The sequence below is a fragment of the Podarcis filfolensis genome, assembly GCF_964270895.1.
Source record: "Podarcis filfolensis genome assembly, chromosome: 3".
NCBI classification, from domain to species: domain Eukaryota; kingdom Metazoa; phylum Chordata; class Lepidosauria; order Squamata; family Lacertidae; genus Podarcis; species Podarcis filfolensis.
Window position 1 is genome coordinate 114165394 of NC_139606.1, and position 21482 is coordinate 114186875.

Consider the following 21482-nt stretch of genomic DNA (forward strand, 5'->3'; position numbering starts at 1 on the left):
GACTTGGGCATGCACAGCCTCTGTGCTTCCGCAAATGGTCCGCCCGCCGCCTCTCCCCCAGCTGTCGGACGGCTGATTGGGAGGAGGCTGGCAGACTCCTCGGAGGCCCCATGGAGCATCCTGCGCTGGCTCACCCCATCCTGCGGGTGGCTGGCACCACCCGTGGGCACAGGGCACGTGCGCCACCCCAGGTGCCCAATCGTTTTGATCTGCCGCTGCTCTCTATAAGTAAAGCCAGATAAAACATGGCAGTTTTCAAATATTGTATAAAGCTTTCCTGACAATATGGTTTTTGAAACCTTGGTGGATTTTAACCTTGTCATACCATATATATGCATGCCAGCCAAATCTGTTATTGAACCCTTCCAAATCCAAAATGTCTGTGTTTTCAAGAAGCAGCCAATCCTTCAGCCAGCAAAAAGCCGCTGATTCATAGTACAATACATAGTACAACCAAGGAAGCAGTTCCACAACCAGCCTGCTTCTTAAAGAAACATCTGGGTACCTACAAACATAGAGAGATGCCTTCTACTCCCTCTGACCCTAGGACCCCTCATAAGGGAGCTATGCCTGGAGGAAGAACTGTGAGGGGAGAGACTCCATCAGGCAAGGCCTCCTTCCACCTGCCTTGCCCCCCCCCCCGCCGGCCCTGGGTCTCCTCATGAGGAAGCTGTGCCTGGAGGAAGAACTGTGAGGGGAGAGGCTCCATCTGGCAAGGCCTCCTTCCACCTGCCTTGCCCCACCCTCTAGTCTCTGCTTCTCAATTTGTATTGTATTATTTTATGTACTGTGGTTTGCCGTTGTTTTATTGATTATAGTTTAGAAAGTATTTCTTATAATGGTTGAGTGGGTTTCTGTTTAACTTTTATATGTTATTATTATTTAATACTATTCTAATGATTGTTGAATGTTACTTTTTTGATGTAAAAAGGTAAAGGGGCCCCTGACCATTAGGTCCAGTCGTGGCCGACTCTGGGGTTGCGGCGCTCATCGCGCTTTATTGGCTGAGGGAGCCGGTGTACAGCTTCCGGGTCATGTGGCCAGCATGACTAAGCCGCTTCTGGAGAACCAGAGCAGTGCACAGAATCCCCGCGACGGGGGTGAGCTCCCATTGCTCGGTCCCTGCTTCTGCCAACCTAGCAGTTCGAAAGCACGTCAAAAGGCAAGTAGATAAATAGGTATTGCTCCGGTGGGAAGGTAAACGGCGTTTCCGTGCGCTGCTCTGGTTCGCCAGAAGTGGCTTAGTCATGCTGGCCACATGACCCGGAAGCTGTACGCCGGCTCCCTCGGCCAATAAAGCGAGATGAGCGCCGCAACCCCAGAGTCGGCCACGACTGGACCTAATGGTCAGGGGTCCCTTTACCTTTACATCAGGGGTCAGCAATCTTTTTCAGCTGTGGGCCGGTCCACCGTCCCTCAGACCATGTGGTGGGCTGGACTATATTTTGAAAAATAAATAAATGAATGAATTCCTATGCCCCACAAATAACCCAGAGATGCATTTTAAATAAAAGGACACATTCTACTCATGTAAAAACACGCTGATTCCCAGACCATCCGTGGGCCGGATTGAGAAGGTGATTGGGTCGGATCTGGCCCATGGGCCTTAGGTTGCCTACTCCTGGCTTACATTCTGAACCCTGGAATTAGTGACTCCCACAGGGGAGATGCAGAAAGGATGTGGTTGGCCAAAGGAGCCATGGACTCAAAAAGTTGAAAGCCACAGAGTTAAGAGTGTCAGACTAGGAGCTGGGAGACCAGGTTTGCAAATCGCCCCTTGGTTATAAAGTGCACTTAGTGCCCCTGGGGGCCAGTCACTACCTCTCAACCTAGCCTACCTCACAGGGTTGTTGTGGAGATTAAATGAAGAGGTGGAGAACTGTGTATACCACCTTGAGCTCCTTGGAGAGGAAATCAAATTAATTTGCTAAGCCTGTTTGATCAGATATGGATCAAAAAGATGTTTTTTCTCTCTGTGTGTGTATGGTCACACTGTGGTATTAAAGACCTTCTTAGATAACTTTCAACTCTCTTAAAAGCTGCTGTCGTTCTCCAGGTTAGATTAGCATGCACTAAGAAAGTGCAAGGAAATTGTATTTTAAAAACTGCTGTTGTAAAGGATGTCAGATCGATTGGCAGCTTATATTTTGGCCTCAAGGTGGCAGCAAAGCCACAGGATTCTGGGGAAGACCAGGATTCACACCCCCCCCCCTCGGAAAACGAATACAGTGGTACCTTGGTTTAAGAACAGTCTTGTTTAAGAATGATTCAGTTTACAATCTCTGCAAAACCGGAAATAGTGTCCCGGTTTGAGAACTTTACCACTTTGTAAGAACGGAATCTGAACAGTGGAAGGGCACCAGCAGTAGGAGGCCTCATTAGGGAAAGTGTGCCTTGGTTTAAGAACGGTTTCGGTTTAAGAACAGACTTCCGGAACGGATTAAGTACCACTGTAGTGGAATTACATAAGTGTTTAATTAGAAATATAGGAAGAAACTCCACTCCACAACTCATCCTATTAAAATAAAACAGACAAAAAGAGTTGCGGATTGAAAAGATACCTTTGTTGGAATAAATGATAATTAAATGGGCTGGGAGATAACATGATAAGATTTCTAATAATTCAGACAGCAGATATTTCCATACAAAGACACACAAAGTTATTCCTATAACGTATCGATGAAACCTGGTCTTACTGGAAGTGAAAAAGCTGTTTCTTTTTGTATCTTCGAAGCAAGGTGTCTCTTCTGTTTGTGAGACAGGATGATGCTTACTTTGATATCGGTGCTGTCCCAGAATCCAATGGTTCCAGAGGATCACGTGATGATGCGTCTTCCGGGTAATTATTTATTTCTGCGTTCTTTCCTGAGAATGCAAATGCCTCTTTCTGGTAAACAAAAGAATAACGTTGGAATGTTACTGAAGACACTCTGGCTTCGACACTCAGCATGGATGCTAAAATTCACACACATTTCTTTTGGGTTTGCCGCTTTTGCAACCCGAAGTTTACATTACTCGAGAGTAACGTAACCCGAGGGTCTACTGTATCTGTGGAAAGGGGTGTGTGTGCTATTGTCTTGTTGTTTTTGTTTAATTATTTACTGTGCTTTACCTTGTCTGTGCGGGTGGCGCTGTGGGTTAAACCACAGAGCCTAGGACTTGCTGATCAGAAGGTTGGCGGTTCGAATCCCTGTAACGGGGTGAGCTCCCGTTGCTCGGTCCCTGCTCCTGCCAACCTAGCAGTTTGAAAGCACGTCAAAGTGCACGTAGATAAATAGGTACCACTCCGGTGGGAAGGTAAACGGCGTTTCTGTGCACTGCTCTGGTTCGCCCTCGGCCAGTAAAGTGAGATGAGCGCCGCAACCCCAGAGTCGGACACGACTGGACCTAATGGTCAGGGGTCCCTTTACCTTTACTTACCTTGTCTGTGAACCACCCTGAGGTCTTTGGATGAAAGGGCGGTATATAAATTTAAGAAAGAAAGAAATAAAATAAATAAAATCTGCACTGGAAGGAGAAAAAACAACACCCTATTTATCTGGGCATATACACACATTAACATGTTGTATATGTTCAGGTATTGACAACTGAGAGACTTGCAGAAGGTTGGGCTCGATGACCCTTTTCAACCTATGAATCTTTTGGAAACGTCATTGAACATATGAAGGAAAGACGTATGCAGGCTTCTCTGTTTACATCCTCCCGAATTTCCCTCTCACCTCTTGCAACAATGGTGCAATACCACATTGCACGTCCCTATGGATCTCCACGGGCGGCTACAACGGCCAGGAAAACACAGGCCTTTTTGCTGCTGACATTCAAGATCAGAGCTTGGAGCGGTGGCGGATCCTGTTTGAAAGGAAAGAGAGTCACAGGTTATTCCATTCACAGCAAGCTTGCCCCCCAAGTTGCAGTAAGTACGTGACTGTGCTTGGCCCATTATGTATGTGAGCTTGATGGCAGCAGTCACGAAATTAAAAGACGCCTGATTCTTGGGAGAAAAGCAATGACAAACCTAGACAGCATCTTAAAAGGTAGAGACACCACCTTGCCAACAAAGGCCCATATAGTTAAAGCTATGGTTTTCCCAGTAGTGATGTATGGAAGTGAGAGCTGGACAGTAAAGAAGGCTGATCGCTGAAGAATTGATGCTTTGAATTATGGTGCTGGAGACTCTTGAGAGTCCCATGGACTGCAAGAAGATCAAACCTATCCATTCTTAAGGAAATCAGCTCTGAGTGCTCACTGGAAGGACAGATCGTGAAGCTGAGGCTCCAGTACTTTGGCCACCTCAAGAGAAGAGAAGACTCCCTGGAAAAGACCCTGATGCTGGGAAAGATGGAGGGCACAAGGAGAAGGGGACGACAGAGGACGAGATGGTTGGACAGTGTTCTCGAAGCTACCAGCATGAGTTTGACCAAACTGCGGGAGGCAGTGGAAGACAGGAGTGCCTGGCATGCTGTGGTCCGTGGGGTCACAAAGAGTCGGACACGACTAAACGACTAAACAACAACAACATAGCACCGTAACATTCCTAGTTTTCTCCAAACAATCCAGGCCAACACAAACACACACACAGCTGCTGACCCCGCTTCCCTCAATAAACCTGAGAGATAAATAGGATCCGCTCCGGCGGGAAGGTAAACGGCATTTCCGTGCGCAGCTCCGGTTCACCAGAAGTGACTTAATCAGCTGTACGCCGGCTGCCTCGGCCATTAAAGCGAGATGAGCGCAGCAGCGCCAGAGTCGGTCACAACTGGACCTAATGGTCAGGGATCCCTTTACCTTGAGGTTTATTGACCAGCTCAGTTTATCCCTTACCTGGAGAAGGCAGCGCCATAATCAAGAGGGCAGCAAGAAGGAAACGAAGGAGCTTCATGATCTTAAAGTAGGTTGGTTGTGGAAAACACCCCCAGCAGGGTTGAAACAGAGCAAGACAAAAACAGCAACAGCGGTGCTGCTCCTGTTGGTAGTGTTACGCTGAATCCTTTTTCTAAAATGACACCTTTTCTGTACTCAGTCCAGAGGTGCAAGGGATAGCCAGTCCTTGGGGATTGTGACACGCTCGTCTGTTGAAAGCATGTGGGATGCAAACTGAAACGATGGCAGTGTGGTCAGCTCAACGTATTATTGCATTTGTTACATAGGGAACTGGAGGATTTCAAAGGCAGGTTGTTCCCCCTCTGAGCTCAGAAGAGTCAAGAGGAAAACCGCAAAGGTCCGTGGCAACATGCCTGAGGGAGAGCGGTTGGCAAGCTCCAGGAGAGTAACAAAAATAAAATAAAATGAAGCACGTCTCTTGCACGGACTGTTGGTCTTAAGCTTCCAATTCCAGTCACTTGGCACCAACTACTCCCTTCTAGGAATGGCTGAATCTGTCAATTCTTGGTTGTTATTATTATTATTATTATTATTATTATTATTATTATTATTATACTGCCCATCAAAAGATCTCAGGGCAGTTCACAGATTAAAATACAAGATAAAACACAGTAAACAGTTAAACCAAAACAACAAAACAATATATCTCCCCCACTTTGCCAGTCTAAAGTTTGGCTTTCCACATCAATTCAGGGAGATGTCACTTTTGCTGGTAGCTGCTCCTTTAGAAATTGCCAGTGCTTTTTTTTTCTGGGGGTGTGTGTGTGCAGGGGTATGCATACCCCTAAACATTTTGTGAATCTAAGTTTGGCCTCATTGAGGGGCAGAAGTTCAATAGGAGTAGAAGAAGAAGAAGAAGAGTTTGGATTTGATATCCCGCCTTTCACTCCCTTTAAGGAGTCTCAAAGTGGCTAACATTCTCCTTTCCCTTCCTCCCCCACAACAAACACTCTGTGGGGTGAGTGGGGCTGAGAGACTTCAAAGAAGTGTGACTGGCCCAAGGTCACCCAGCAGCTGCATGTGGAGGAGCGGGGACGCGAACCCGGTTCCCCAGATTACGTGTCTACTGTTCTTAACCGCTACACCACACTGGCTCTGGAGTAGGGAAATGAGAGTACCTCTAAACATTTTTAAAGAAATAAACACTGGGAATTGCTAAATATTAGTGTTCTGCAACAGGCTTGTCAATGGGCTCATGGTGGTCTGTTACTCTGGCTGACAAAATAACCTGCCAGGTCAGGGTGGCCAGAGTCAAGATGAGTCTTTTATCCTTCTACAACACCTGACACAGAGCAGTCAAATACAATATTCCTAGAGTGGACATGTTTAGACATAAAGAGGGATGTTTGTCCAACCACTAGATAAACTTCCTGTTTCCTCCTGTGCTGGGACAAACTTTCTTTACATGTGACCAGAGGCGGGCATGACCTTACCTGTGCAGAGACATCACGTTGCGGAGAAAGGTCCATATAGTTAAAGCTATGGTTTTCCCAGTAGTGATGTATGGAAGTGAGAGCTGGACCATAAAGAAGGCTGATTGCCGAAGAATTGATGCTTTTGAATTATGGTGCTGGAGGAGACTCTTGAGAGTCCCATGGACTGCAAGAAGATCAAACCTGTCCATTCTGAAGGAAATCAGCCCTGAGTGCTCACTGGAAGGACAGATCCTGAAGCTGAGGCTCCAATACTCTGGCCACCTCATGAGAAGAGAAGACTCCCTGGAAAAGACCCTGATGTTGGGAAAGATGGAGGGCACAAGGAGAAGGGAACGACAGAGGACGAGATGGTTGGACAGTGTTCTCGAAGCTACAAACATGAGTTTGACCAAACTGCGGGAGGCAGTGGAAGACAGGAGTGCTTGGCGTGGTCCATGGGGTCTGGTCCATGGGGTCACGAAGAGTCAGACACGACTAAATGACTGAACAACAACAACATGCTTTTTTCCAAGAAGGGACAGCCTGGCTGTTATTTTTGTTTATTGTACTTTAAATTCTGTTCATTACATGTGAAAAAGCAATAAAATGCTGTAAATAAAATCCTGCCAAGTTCTTCCTAAATGTGCTGTGCTTTTTGCAGTTATCCTAATGTCCGCCAGATGGCAATGTCCTGCTTTTCAAGGGAAGCACATTCCTCATGTGAGACCTGGTCAGTGAACTGGTTGGTTTATGCCTGTGAAATTAACCTGGATGCATTGCCTTTTAGATCTGGGTTGGTATGTAGACATGCTGCACTGAGAGATGAAGTTACGACTGGCAGGGTCTTCCTTTCAAGGTCTTAGGTAAAGGTAAAGGGACCCCTGACCATTAGGTCCAGTTGTGACCGACTCTGGAGTTGTGGTGCTCATCTTGCTTTATTGGCCGAAGGAGCCGGCATACAGCTTCCGGGTCATGTGGCCAGCATGACTAAGCCACTTCTGGCGAACCAGAGCAGCGCACGGAAACACCGTTTACCTTACCTATTTATCTACTTGCACTTTGACGTGCTTTCAAATTGCTAGGTTGGCAGGAGCAGGGACCGAGCAACGGGAGCTCACCCCGTCACGGGGATTCGAACCGCCGACCTTCCGATCGAGAAGTCCTAGGCTCTGTGGTTTAACCCACAGCGCCAGATCTAACAACACTCTTCTCCTGGGGTTCTCTGGCCATTGAAATTTTAGGGGAAAGCTGCAGCAAGTTAAGAGATAAATGAATTTCCTGCTGTTTCACAGCTTCATTTCACAGATATGGCATTTTTTTGTTGTTGCATCTCTATCTGTTCCCTTCCCTGGCTTACAATCCTTAGCTCTCTCTCACCAGCCGAACTCCCTTCCTACAAACCTGGCTTCGCAGTTCCCTGAGCTCAGTGCTACTATATCAAATATTGTAATAAATATTTTTTTATTTATACCCCGCCCTTCCCGGTTCAGAAAACCGGACTCAGGGTGGCTAACAACAAATTTAAAACACTTAATTGTAATACAACATAGAAACAGCATAAAATATAGTATAAAGGAATGAATAACAATAAAATTCAAAGTTCAAAAATCAATTTGGGGGAAATCCATCCAATAAGCATTAAATAGTCACCAGGGCTAGCTGGCTGAATTAGTCCTACTTGGGCTAGTGAGGAGGATAGGGGAAAATTAGCTGTGGGGTCTCAGAGAGGGTGATCTTCAAAAAAGGGGAGGGGAAGGGAAGGGAAGGGAAGAGAAGGGAAATAAAAGATCAGGCTGGATTCAAATTAAAGGCCAGGTGGAATAGCTCTGTCTTACAGGCCTGGTGGAAGGAGGTTAAATCCTGAAGGGCCCTAGTCTCATGGGACAGAGCATTCCACCAGGTTGGAGCCATCACTGAGAAGGGCCTGGCCCTGGTGGAGGATAGTCTGACTTCCTTAGGGCCTGGGACCTCTAAACTATGGTTATTCATGGACCTTAAGGTCCTCTGCGGGGCATACCAGGAGAGGTGGTCCCATAAATACGAGGGCAGAAGTGCAGTACAATTTAGACAGGTGGGATATATTATACCATTCAGCTTCATTGGACTGGTCATGTTGTTCAGATGCCTGATTATCGTCTTCCAAAGCAACTGCTCTCTTCCGAACTTAAAAATGGAAAGCGTAATGCTGGTGGTCAGAGGTTCAAAGACTCTCTCAAGGCAAATTAAAAAAAATGTAGTATAAACACTGACAACTGGGAAACACTGCCTGAGAGCGCTCCAATTGGGGAACAGCCTTTACCGAAGGTGTTGTGGGCTTTGAAGACGCTCAAACTCAGGACGCAAGGGAGAAATGAGCTAAGAGGAAGGCACGCTTGGCAAATCCACACCGTGATCAACTCCCACCCGGAAACCAATTTCCCCACTGTGGAAGGACATGTTGATCCAGAATTGGCCTCCACAGTCACATACAGATTCACTGTTATTACCATGTTTATGGAAGACGATCTTACTTGACTGCGAGTGATCGCCAAGGAAGAAAGAAGAATTGCGCCAATCATGGCTGGACTGCACTGGCTGCCAGTTAGATTTTGGACCCAATTCAAAGTGCTGGTTTTGACCTATAAAGCCTTGGATGGCTCAGCACTGCAATACCTCAAGGATCACCTCTCTCCATATGAATCCACCTGAACCCTGAGATCATTATCTGAGGCTCTTCTTTGTGTGCCTCTTCCACAAGAGGTCTGGAAGCTGGCAACATGAGAATGGGCCTTTTTTGTGGTGGCTCCCTCTTTGTGGAATGCTCTCCCCAAGGAGGCTCGCTTGGCACCATCATGACCTATCTCTAGGCGACAGGTGGAAACGTTCCCCTATAACCAGGCCTTTGGCCTTTAACTACCTGTGTCCTTTTAGAAGTGGGTGGGATGTTTGTAATGTATTTCTTTTTCCTCTTGGTTTCAATGTGGGCTCTTTGTTTGTAAGTTGCTTTGGGTTGCTCTGGGCAAGATAATGTAACTAGCAAATTTAATAAACCAGCCAGCCAGCCAGCCAGCCAACCAACCATAGTAACATAAATCACAAAAAATATGTTGCTGTGTGGAGGGCTGTGTTGGAAGTGCACCAGCAGGGATCATTCAGTTTGTAAGTTAAGAGTTAATTCTGCTAGTGTTAAAGTCAACTAGCCAAAAGGAAGAAAGGAGGTGTTGCTTAGCAATCAGGCAGAGTGGCATGATCTTCCCCGAAGATTGGGGGAGTTTTTCCACTTTATAATTGGCTGTATGTCTCCCTGCTATGTACAAGGCCTGAAATAATAAATATGAAACCTTTCTGTCCCTTTCTCCTCAAATTAAGTAATGCTTTTGTTCAGTTTCTTTAGTAAAGTGTTATCAGGGCTCTTGACTCCACCTCTGTTATTTAAATGACTTTGTTAACAGGCTTCTGTTCAGGATTCCAGGAACTCCATTCCATTCCCTCTACCTTGGTTTTCCATCCTCCACAACCCCATGTTGGGAGAAAGGCAGGATGCAAAACCATTTAAAGGAAAGAAGAAGGAAAACAAACCAAATGTGATTTGTATGCAACCTTATTTTATTGAAAGTGAGAAGCAATCTCCTTTTGGATCTGCAAAGTGCTGCAGAGCTTGACGAAGGCCCATGAAGACTGATGTCAAAGAAGGAGCATCTGGTGGCAATGGCGAGTTATGGTGACGCAGCTTCTCAGATTCCAAACCCTCAGCTGGGCATTCAGCCCAAAAACCTGTGTTTAGATAGGATAACAAGAACAGCGACAACAATATGACCGGTTGAACATCTTCCCAGAAAAAGAATGAAGTCAGATTAGGAAAGCCAAAGGGGGAATCGCTCCATCACTGAAAGCTGAGCTCAATTGGTTACAGCATGGTGTTGATAAGACCAAGGTCACAGGTTTGATCCCCATATGGGACAGCTGTATATTTCTGCATTGCAGAGGGTCGGACTGCATGAGTCCCTTCAATCCCTGCAGTTCTATGATTGACCACGTAGAAGGCAGCACCCTTGGCATTGTGGGAGAAATGTCCCTTGTGGAGGAGGCTCACACAAAATCCCCAGCTGCTCAGACTTCATTCAGCGATGCATTGCCAAAGAGTCTGCAAGAGCATTTCTATTATGCACACTATGAAGGACAAAAATGTCAGCTTAGCTTTTCCATCGTTTCCCCAACCACCTTCTGGCACCCTATTGAGATGAGACGATCAGTCGGGACAACCTCCTCAGACCCACGGAAACATCTAGAGAGATTCATTGGAATAGAGACTTTAATATACACGATCAACTTGTTCTAAGTAAAGACTGTAATGCAGGGGTGTCCAAAATTTTTCCAAAGAGGGCCTGATTTGATGAAGTGAACTTGCGTGAGGGCCGACCGAAGTGGTTGATTGAAGTTCTTGAGCTTTTTTATGATTTTAACCCAAAGTTGTTGAGCTTTTTAAAGGATTTTTTAAAAAGGATTTTTTAAGGATTGTTGAACTTTTGGGGGGATTTCCAGGAAATAAACTGCCACAGGAGCCGGATTAAACTGACCAGTGGGACAGATTAGGCCCCCGGGCTGGATTTTGAACATGCCTTCTCTAATGTTGCTCTAATGCTGCTCTAACATCCGGCTGCTGATATACTTTCGTCCTAAGGAATGACAGACCAGCTGCTATAGTTATTTTAAATTATGTTAATTATGTGTGAAAATGCAATAAAATGTATTCTAAAAAAGAAAGAAAGAAAAGAATTTGCCTGGATGAGGAGCTGGCACTATGCCACCATTTTGCTTTCAAACTCTTCCTATTATGGAACCAGGACTACTGCAGCGGGACCTAAACCTCTCTTTTAAAAGCCTCGCATGGAATCTGTCCTGGTTGAGCTTAAATGCCAAGCTCTAAGGACGCCACCCTGGCAGAATTTTCTTTCTTACCATTTACAGCATCTGCTGCCGTTCTTGCATATTCCGATTTGTCTCATTGGACGGCGGCAATAGCTATAATTGCAGTGGCCTGCATTAAGTATGCATCTAAGGTTTTCATCAGGCACATTGGCGAAACCTACAGAAATGGAAAGAGGTAGAAATTCACCAAGAGATAGAAAAGTTTTTTGCCGTCTCTCATAACATAAGAACTCATGGACCTTTTTCTTCATCTTTTCTTTCTTTATTTACGACATTGTCTATAACAACTCATACAAACCAACCAACCCACCACCACTGACAATAAATTATCAAAATTAAACTCCTATCCCCTTACACAAAGAAAACATAACATAAAAATAAAAGACTTCCTTTAGCCTGTAAATGGCCTCCTTATTTACTTCTTGTATACTGTTTCTTTTAGATATGATTATTACAATTTTTCCTAATTATCACTTTAAAAACCTCCAAGTTTCCTGTAGAAATTAATCGAAGTCCGGGTGTATATTTTGGGGCACTGTTTGGTAAAGTATTCTCTGCATTTCCCCCATTCTTTTTGAAATTCTTGTCTAAGTCTTCCAATGATGCTGAAGGTTTGAATGTCCTGCCATATGGTCACAGGGCTGTGACAAGTAGAAATTTCCCCGTTCGCTTTTATTGAAAGAAAGTTCATACCCTCCAACATTTCTCCAACCAAAATAGGGATGTCCTATTCCATAATGAAAATAATAATAATTTTATTATTCATACCCCGTCCATCTGACTGGCTTGCCCTAGCCACTCTGGGCGGCTTCCAACATATATGAAAACAGAATAAAACATTAAACATTGAAAAACTTCCCTATACAGGGCTGCCTTCAGATGTCTTCTAAAGGTTGTATAATTACATCTCTCCTTGGCTCCGGGGTTGCATAACTCCATACTCTCCAACACTTCTCCAATGAAAATAGGGACATCCTAAGGAAAAGCGGGACATTTTGGGATCAAATCAGAAACCATGAAGGCTTCTGTAAATCCAGGATTGTTCCTGGAAACGAGGTTGTGTTGCCATGGCCTTGCTACACCTAAATAAATATCTCATATGACTGACAGTTGGAGTCTGGGTTTTATGGGCTGTCCAGGCAGAACCCACAGAGTGTTGGTGTATTGAACCCCAATATTTCCCCAGTGATTTAGCATGCCTGCTTTTAGCTTCTCAATCATCTAGGGGGCTCATTTGGCATTTCACAGCACCAGACTCCAACCATCAGTCAAAGAAGAAATTCATTTAAACACTGCAAGGCCAGAGCGATACAACCTCAATACCTCGCAGCTAGACTGGTGACTGGGAGCGACTGCCGAAAACACAAAACACCGGTCTTGAAAGACCTACATTGGCTCCCAGTATGTTTCCGAGCACAATTCAAAGTGTTGGTGCTGACCTTTAAAGCCCTAAACGGCCTCCGCCCAGTATACTTGAAGGAGCGTCTCCACCCCATTTGTTCTGCCCAGACACTGAGGGCCAGCGCCAAGGGCCTTCTGGAGGTTCCCTCACTGTGAGAAGCAAAGTTACAGGGAACCAGGCAGAGGGCCTTCTCGGTGGTGGCGCCCGCCCTGTGGAATGCCCTCCCATCAGATGTCAAATAAATTAACAACTATTTGACATTTATTTGTCAAACTATTTGAAGGCAGCCCTGTTTAGGGAAGTTTTTAATGACTGATGTTTTAATGTATTTTTAATCTTTGTTGGAAACTGCCCAGAGTGGTTGGGGAAACCCAGCCAGATGGGTGGGGTAGAAATAAATCATCATCATCATCATCATCATCATCATCATCATCATCATATCTTCTACTAGCTTAATCAAAAATATGTGCATTAGGAGAAAATGGCATTAAAGCGCTGTGGAATTTTCATGAGGACGTTAAAAAAAATCAATTTGCAAGCTGATACAGAAAATTGAACTAAATATTGGTGGGAAAAATGAGAAACTGAAATTGACCAATTTGTCCGTCCTTAATGGTCAGGGATGATGAGCACTGGAGTCTAGCAGGAGTTGGATGTCCACATGTTCCCCATGATCTCTGCTTTAGAGTTTGCATTTAAGTTTTCTAGCTGTTGCACAGGTCCACTTATTCCTTACCTGGAGAAGCCAGAGCTAAGGTCAAGAGGGCAGAGAAGATGAGATGGAGGAGTTTCATGACGCCCCAGAAGGTTGACTCCTTCAGTGTGAGAAACCAGCACGGCTGCAGTGGAGGAGAGTGACAACAATGGTGGGGACACTCAGAGTCCTTCCAAAGGTCTGCATTTATAAGCCTCCGGGGAAATTGTGAAAGCCTGGGCAATCAGTTAACAGAAGATGGCAGGAAGGATTTTGAAAGCCTAACCATGCTCTCTCTTAGCTTAGAAGGGGCTTGCAGGAAACCTTGAACGATCTTGGAGACTCAAAGGAAGAGGTGTTGCCAAATTTACCAGGCAAGGAAACCAGAGGCACCTCAAGGCTGTCAGTATTCTTGCAGGATGCGTTCAAACCCTGCTGCCCAGAATTCGACACAGTATTCCAGGTGCACAGCAACTCATCTCTGGTAGGTCTCGCCTCCATGAAGCAGTTGCTGAGACTGAAGGTCCTCAACTCCCCACAGCTGCCTAAGTCCTCTGCTCTCCAGGGTTTTTTCCAAGCAACCAGAGACTGTGCCTGTACATCGCCAACCTCTCCTTCGCCCTTTTCATGCCTCTTCTGGTTCTGGGAGACAATTGGGGAGGAGAGAGAGATACCCTGGCTCTTCACCAGCTTCTTGGTCTCCCTCCTCTCCTACTTTAGCTTCTGCCTCTGATTCTCTAACACATACATTTCAGCATCTGTCACTTCCCACTCTGCTCCCTCTTCTCCCTCTGACCACCCATCATTGTCCCATTACAAATTCCCTGGGCTCTGAGGCTTCTTCCCTTGGGGGTCCCCCAGTTAGTTCATCCCACCATGCCTCTGCTTCCAACCAGGCCATGACATCTGCTTTATAAAAAAGCCATCATGATAATTGTGCTTTGCCTTTGCTTCAGCATTTAAGCATTGCAACTTAAACTCACTCCACTAGGTGCTCCCCTTTCCTTGTAAAACGCCCATCTCCTTCCAGAATGAAGGGAATTTGAATAGGGGAGGGAAAACATTTGTTTTAAGTCTTCACAGTGGGTGACAAGCTGAAAAGAATCCCAAATCAATGGAGACTGAGTCCTATCGGTACCCATGAAGCCCACACGGTGTCTTAGATCTGTTGCAGATTTATTTTTTTGTTCCTGGAAAGCACTTATTGAGAAACTGGTTTCGTTCTGAACATAATGGCTCTTCATTACCTCATGGTGTGGCCATTGGAAAACAGAGGGAAAGAATTTTGGAAATGGATGTGTGGGTGTGTATAATCACACCTGCCCAAGGGTGTTGGGGTTAGGCAAATACCAATTTCACAAGTCTGTTTGCCATCTTTGGCTGGCGAATTTGGAGGTGGGCCCTGGGACCTCCCCTGTGAACTGGCAACCAATCAGAGACTGGATCGTCTGATTGCCGCGAGATTGGCCAGTAGCCGCAGGACTTTCAGGGCGGTCCCCTGGGCATGGGACCAACTTGCCCAATGGTGTTCTGGGCTTTCTTGGACATTCGGCCTCTTTGAGGTAAGCTTAGATCATGGTTGGAGGGGATGTTGTAGCCTCTGCCTGCCCTTCCTTGGGTAATGGTATCCCAAAGGATCCAGAAGGAGTGACTCTTGTCTGACGCCCAGATGGGGGCTAGGGCCAGACCACTCCTCCAATGGGAACCCCTTAGGAGACACCTTGATTTGATGGAGGTCATAGGGCATACCTTCCGGTTGGCTTTACCCTTAGTGTCACTGCCAGCAGACAGGCTGAAATGACATAGTAAAGGGACCCCTGACCATTAGGTCCAGTCGTGGCCGACTCTGGGGTTGCGGCGCTCATCTTGCTTTATTGGCCGAGGGAGCCAGCGTACAGCTTCGGGGTCATGTGGCCAGCATGACTAAGCCGCTTCTGGAGAAACAGAGCAGCGCACGGAAACGCCATTTACCTTCCTGCCGGAGCAGTACCTCTTTATCTACTTGCATTTTAACATGCTTTCGAACTGCTAGGTTGGCAGGAGCAGGGACCGAGCAACAGGAGCTCACCCCATCGCAGGAATTCGAACCGCCGACCTTCTGATCGGCAAGTCCTAGGCTCTGTGGTTTAACCCACATCGCCACCCGCGTCCCTGGAATGACATACACGGCTGCTTATCCCAATGCCTTTGGCAAAACCTTCACATCTGTAACAATAAAATTGTTATTTGATCCCATAAAACCAATATTCTGTGTACTGTCTAGTTATTGAAACCTTAGGGAATGGGGGTGGTCACAGGGCCTTGACACACAATCTCCACTTGCTGCATGGAGGAAAAGTTGTGGGGCAGTCTAATCAAGGGGAGGGTTTTCAAATGCGCATTGAGTAACTACACTTGTGGATCTTGTGATCTCGAATTAAGGTAAAAATCTAAAGGAGCCCTGGATGGTTACGTCCAGTCAAAGGCGACTATAGGGTGTGGCTCTCATCTTGCTTTTAGGCCGAGGGAGCCGGTGTTTGTCCACAGACAGATTTCCGGGTCATGTGGCCAGCAGGACTAAACTGCTTCTGGCACTACGGGACACCATGACGGAAGCCACAGCACATGGAAATGCCATTTACCGTCCCGCTGCAGCAGTACCTGTTTATCTACTTGAACTGGTGTGCTTTCGAACTGCTACGTTGGCAGGAGCTGGGACAGAGCAACGGGAGCTCACCCCGTCGCGGGGATTCAAACCACCCACTTTCTGATCGGCAAGCCCAAGAGGCTCAGTGGTTTAGACCACAGCATGTTGAGAACAAGTATGAAGATTCTGGACTGAAAAAAATGGCACCTAATGAATATGCCACCTGCTTGTTTGTGGGGCCATGAAAGAAAGTGATCCCATCAAATGATAACTTCACATGTGCCAGAACGTTGCATTTTTATGGTTTTAACTGTTGGGAAGAATTACGGCTAAAACTGGATGGGTGGGTGGAGTGGAGGAGAGGGCAGGGGAAATACCTCCACTCTGATCAGAGTTGAACTGAGTTGGCATCTATCTGTCTTGGAAGACAATGGAGGAGTGTGCCTTTGTGAGTGAGGTCAGGCTGTTGGACAGTTGCAGCACCTGCTGTGGCTGTGGAGACTGATGCAGGAGAGACATGTTTTGTTGCAGCTGGGGCAGATGAAGGCATCCAGTTGTGCAGCTGCAGATGCACCACGGCGTTTCTCCTCTCTGCGCTGGAACCCCCTGGGATCTTGGTATCACTTGGCAGAGGTTGGGGTTGATTGGCCACCTTTGTAACAGTATTACTGATGAGCTGAGCATTCCCAATGTGTCAGGGTAATAATATAATAATAATAATAATATAATAATTTATTATTTATACCCCGCCCATCTGGCTGGGCCTCCCCAGCCACTCTGGGCGGCTTCCATAAAAACCAAAAATACAATAAAATATCACACGTTAAAAACTTCCCTGAACAGGGCTGCCTTAAGATGTCTTCTGAATGTCAGGTAGTTGTTTATCGCTTTGACATCTGCTGGAAGGGCGTTCCACAGGGCGGGCGCCACTACCGAGAAGGCCCTCTGTCTGGTTCCCTGTAACCTTACTTCTCGAAATGAGGGAACCGCCAGAAGGCCCTCGGCGCTGGACCTCAGCGTCCGGGCAGAATGATGGGGGTGGAGACGCTCCTTCAGGTATACTGGACCGAGGCCGTTTAGGGCTTTAAAGGTCAGCACCAACACTTTGAATTGTGCTCGGAAACGTACTGGGAGCCAATGTAGGTCTTTCAAGACCGGTGTTATATGGTCTCGGCGGCCGCCCCCAGTCACCAGTCTAGCTGCCGCATTCTGGATTAGTTGTAGTTTCCGAGTCACCTTCAAAGGTAGCCCCACGTAGAGTGCATTGCAGTAGTCCAAGCGGGAGATAACCAGAGCATGCACCACTCTGGCGAGACAGTCCGCAGGCAGATAGGGTCTCAGCCTACGTACCAGATGGAGCTGGTAAACAGCTGCCCTGGACACAGATTTGACCTGTGCCTCCATGGACAGCTGTGAGTCCAAAATGACTCCCAGGCTGCGCACCTGGTCCTTCAGGGGCACAGTTACCCCATTCAGGACCAGGGAATCCTCCACACCTGCCCGCCTCCTGTCCCCCAAAAACAGTACTTCTGTCTTGTCAGGATTCAACCTCAATCTGTTAGCCGCCATCCATCCTCCAACCGCTTCCAGACACTCACACAGGACCTTCACCGCCCTCACTGGTAGGTGGGGTGGGAAGAGAGAGCATTCTGTACCTTAGGCAAGAGCTTTGCTACATGCATCCGTTGGAAGGTGTTGAAACCTTGGAGTGACACAACTATACGTTTGTGTTTCAGTACCCTGAGGTAGAAAACTCCAACCCATGCTTGGAAAACAAAGACCAGAGTTGAGGCCGGCCTGTCCTTTTGCAGAAAGCTGTCTAACGAATTTTAGAAAGTTGCTTTCTTCAGGGAAATAAGAAACAATCATGAACCCCTGAAACAGTATTTCGTAAGGCAAAAGCATATGCAATCATTAGGGCTGCCATAGTTGGGTTTTCTCCGTTGAAAACTTGAAGGATAATCTTTCTTGCACATGCACACTTGTCCATTTTGATCTGCAGTAGCTGCTCTTTACTTGTCAGTAATCTTTCTATCAGCAGGGAGGCTCCTACACTCTCAAGCTCCCCGCCTATTTATGATTCCTCGAAAGTGCAGAATGACTATTCTGTTGCCATTGTCACATTGCCATTTCCGCAGATCAAAATGGTCAAGTAGGCATATGTGGAGCAAAGGTGGTCCTTCAGATAAACTGGTCTGAAGAGGTTAAGGGAATAATAATAAGAAGAATAACAACAACCATAATTTCATTATTTGTAGCCTGTCCATCTGACTGTAAAAGGGCAGGTCCATTTAAACGTATGTAATTCTGGACTCCGCATCTTCAAAGCCTCCTCTTTGTTTTCTAAGCATGGACTTTCCCATTTTGTGCCTCAAATGTACTGAAAAGAAAGGTTTGCTTTGTCGTTCTGAGCTTAAGTACAGAATGTACAGTACACACACACACACACACACACACACACAGTGCTTCCTTTTAGGGAACTTTTGACACTGGTCATGGCAGAAGGGGCAAGCTCAAAACAGATGGAAATCCAGACAATAAGGACTGTGAGAGAAGGGCTATAGCTTAGTGGTGGAGCACCTGCAGTATAGGCAGAATCTGCCAGGTTCAGTCCCCAGCATCTCCAGTTAGGGCTGGGAGAGTGCCCTGTTTGAAACCCTGGAGAGCTTCTGCCAGTCAGTGCAGGCAATATTGAACTAGATGGACCAATGGTCTGATGGAAAATGGTCTCACTTGCTATAACACACCTTCCAGTGTCCCTGTGTGAGGAATGTGCTAAGCAGGGTTTGCTTTCTCTAGTTCAGGGATCAAGGTTTAAAAGAAAGAGCTTGTTCCGCCCAGCAAATTCTGCAAGCGACCCACCTTTGACGTATGGGAGAGAAGAGTTGCGATGGGCAAGAAATATAGTTTGGCAAGGCTGTGTTTTCCTGGTACTGTTGGTTTTGTCCCCAAAGTGCTATGGAAAAGATGAAAGCTCCATAGCTGGAAAGTAACTGAGATAATATAATAATGAGTTCTGCTTCTTCTCTGTTTTGGAAAAATATATGCTCTGAAACGGTACATATCTGTACATAAGTCAGAACAACAGAAAAAGTACCGTATTTTTTGCTCTATAAGACTCACTTTTTCCCTCCTAAAAAGTAAGGGGAAATGTGTGTGTGTCTTATGGAGCGAATGCAGGCTGTGCAGCTATCCCAGAAGCCAGAACAGCAAGAGGGATTGCTGCTTTCGCTGCGCAGTGATCCCTCTTGCTGTTCTGGCTTCTGGGATTCAGAATATTTTTTTTTCTTGTTTTCCTCCTCCAAAAACTAGGTGCGTCTTATAGAGCAAAAAATACGGTAACTGCCAAGCCCCTCCATCTAACCCTTTAGAGAATATGGGCACACATAGCACACATAGCCACTAGAGGTCCTGCTTTCTCTGTCAAAAATCTCTCTGCAGAGTTTGTTGCTAATTTTGCAATACATGCAGTTACTCAGCAATCTGTTTTCAGAATGCGGAAGCACCCGTAAGGAAGGCTGTGTGAACTTTGTGCTTGAAGACATCGGATGGATTTCTGCATTGAGACAATCTAGGTTTTCTCCCCTCCATAAATCATGCCTACTATGGGCAAACATTCAATGCAATTATTGCATAGTTCTGGCTAGCTTTTGTCAGAGGAGTCAGTTAGATGTGGCCATGAAGCCTTGCTCTTGGGCAAAGCAACTTTTAGTGGGTGTTGCCCACATGCTCTCAACTATATCTTTGGGATTGCTTAGCATTAGTGTAGACATCCTGGGCTGACGAAAATTATATTTACAATTAAAGTACAACTCAGATACTGAGAAATATTGTAAGAGAATAAAACAACCTGCAAGGGAGTATTTCACCAGTACTTTGACTACCCGCAGCATAAAGTAGTCTTTAAAAGAATAAATCAAATCTCCCCAAATGCTAAAATAAGTTTTTATTGGTGGAAAGAAAGCAGGATGCGAGGAATCCATCGATGTGTGCCCGGGTAATGCCTAGGAGTTTTCAGCAGATGTCTTCTTCTTTTCTGGATCCATTTCAGAAACCCATTGCCTAATCTTCAGAAATAACAGCAATCTTATTATTTATACCTCACGCATCTGGCTGGGTTGTCCCAGCCGCTCTTGGCAGCGTCAAATACAAATAAAAACATAATAAAACATCAAACGTTAAAAACTTCCCAATAGAGGCTGCCTTCACAAAGAGAACCAAAAGGGGCTCTCAGCTCCTTTGTTTTTGAAGCGAGAGAGAATATATCCATTTTAAAATTTAATTTATATCCTGTTTTTTCCTCCATGGTAGGATGGGGGGGGCGCAGTGAAGAGGATAACAGGGATCCCAGACACACCAAGAATTTAAAGCACTATGATACTATTTCAAACAGTCATGGCTTTCTCCAGAGCATTCTGGGAGCTGTAGTTTCTTCAGGGTGCTGCGAATAGCTAGAAGTCTCCTATTCTTCCCCACAGAGCTATGATTCCCGGAATGGCTTAACAACCAATCCCTGTCCTCAGGGAACTCTGGGAATTGCAACTCAGTGAGGGGAAGAGGGGTCTCCGAACACCTCTCGGCTCCCTCGACAAACTACAGCTCCCAGAATTATTTGGGGGAAGCCAGGACTGTTTCAAATGGTATCCTAGTTCTTTCAATGGATGGCATGAATGTGGCCTTGGGTGGAAAAGGGACATGTATTAAATTACAATCTCTTCTGAAATTATCCTTTGGGGCAGGAGGAACTCAAGGATCTGCTTGCATAAAGAGGCTTCCAGGTTGAATCCCCGCCAGCTCCAGGTAGAGGGCTGGGAATTTCCCTAGCCTGATACCTTGGGGAGCTGCTGCCAGCCAGTGTGGACAATATTGAGCTAATGGGTCAGTGGCCTGACTTGTTATAAGGCAGCTTCCTAGGTTCCTGTGTAAGGACTGTGCTAAGCAGGGTTTGCTTTCGCTGGTTTAGGGATAGAGGGTTTGAATGAAACAGGTGTGAGTCGGAGGTAGCATAGTTTGGCAAGCCTGTGTTTTCTGGTACAGTGGTACCTCGGGTTACATACGCTTCAGGTTACAGACTCTGCTAACCCAGAAATAGTACCCCATTAGCTAAAGTGGTACCTCAGGTTAAGAACAGTTTCAGGTTAAGAACAGACCTCCAGAACAAATTAAGTTCTTAACCCGAGGTAGCACTGTACTGTCTAGCCTTGCCCCCAAAGTGCTGTGGAAAGATGAATGCTTGTTCTCGGCCAAAATAACTTTTAGTGGGTGTTGCCCACTTGCTTTCAAGCATATCTTTAGGCTAGGATTTCAAAAAGGGGCAGAAAAGGCTGAATTTCTCGGAAAGCTGAATTTTGCTCTCAATACTGCATTCTAAATAGTGGCAGGTATGCTGCGAATTTTCCCGTATCAAAGCCCATTTGGATTCTCGTGTTGTATATACATAGAAATATAAAGGAAAAAGAACACAGTTTAGTCAAACGGATAGAATTTTCTTACAGTTCTCTTACTCAGTGCTTGCAGCAAAGATTACTGCTGTCGCTGCATGTTCCAATCTTCTTT

At 46.0% G+C, this 21482-nt stretch overlaps 2 long non-coding RNA genes across 2 annotated transcripts; both read right to left on the minus strand.

The window, feature by feature from the left end:
* Positions 1–2613: 2613 nt before the first annotated feature.
* Positions 2614–4907, minus strand: LOC310758964. Its single transcript, XR_014546137.1, has 3 exons — positions 4822–4907; positions 3720–3849; positions 2614–2887 (listed from the first exon to the last, which is right to left on the minus strand). It is a non-coding gene; the product is annotated as an uncharacterized lncRNA (long non-coding RNA).
* A 4951-nt stretch (positions 4908–9858) lies between these two features.
* On the minus strand, positions 9859–13681 carry LOC310759228. Its single transcript, XR_014546275.1, has 3 exons — positions 13343–13681; positions 11235–11361; positions 9859–10049 (listed from the first exon to the last, which is right to left on the minus strand). It is a non-coding gene; the product is annotated as an uncharacterized lncRNA (long non-coding RNA).
* Between the last annotated feature and the right edge of the window lie 7801 nt (positions 13682–21482).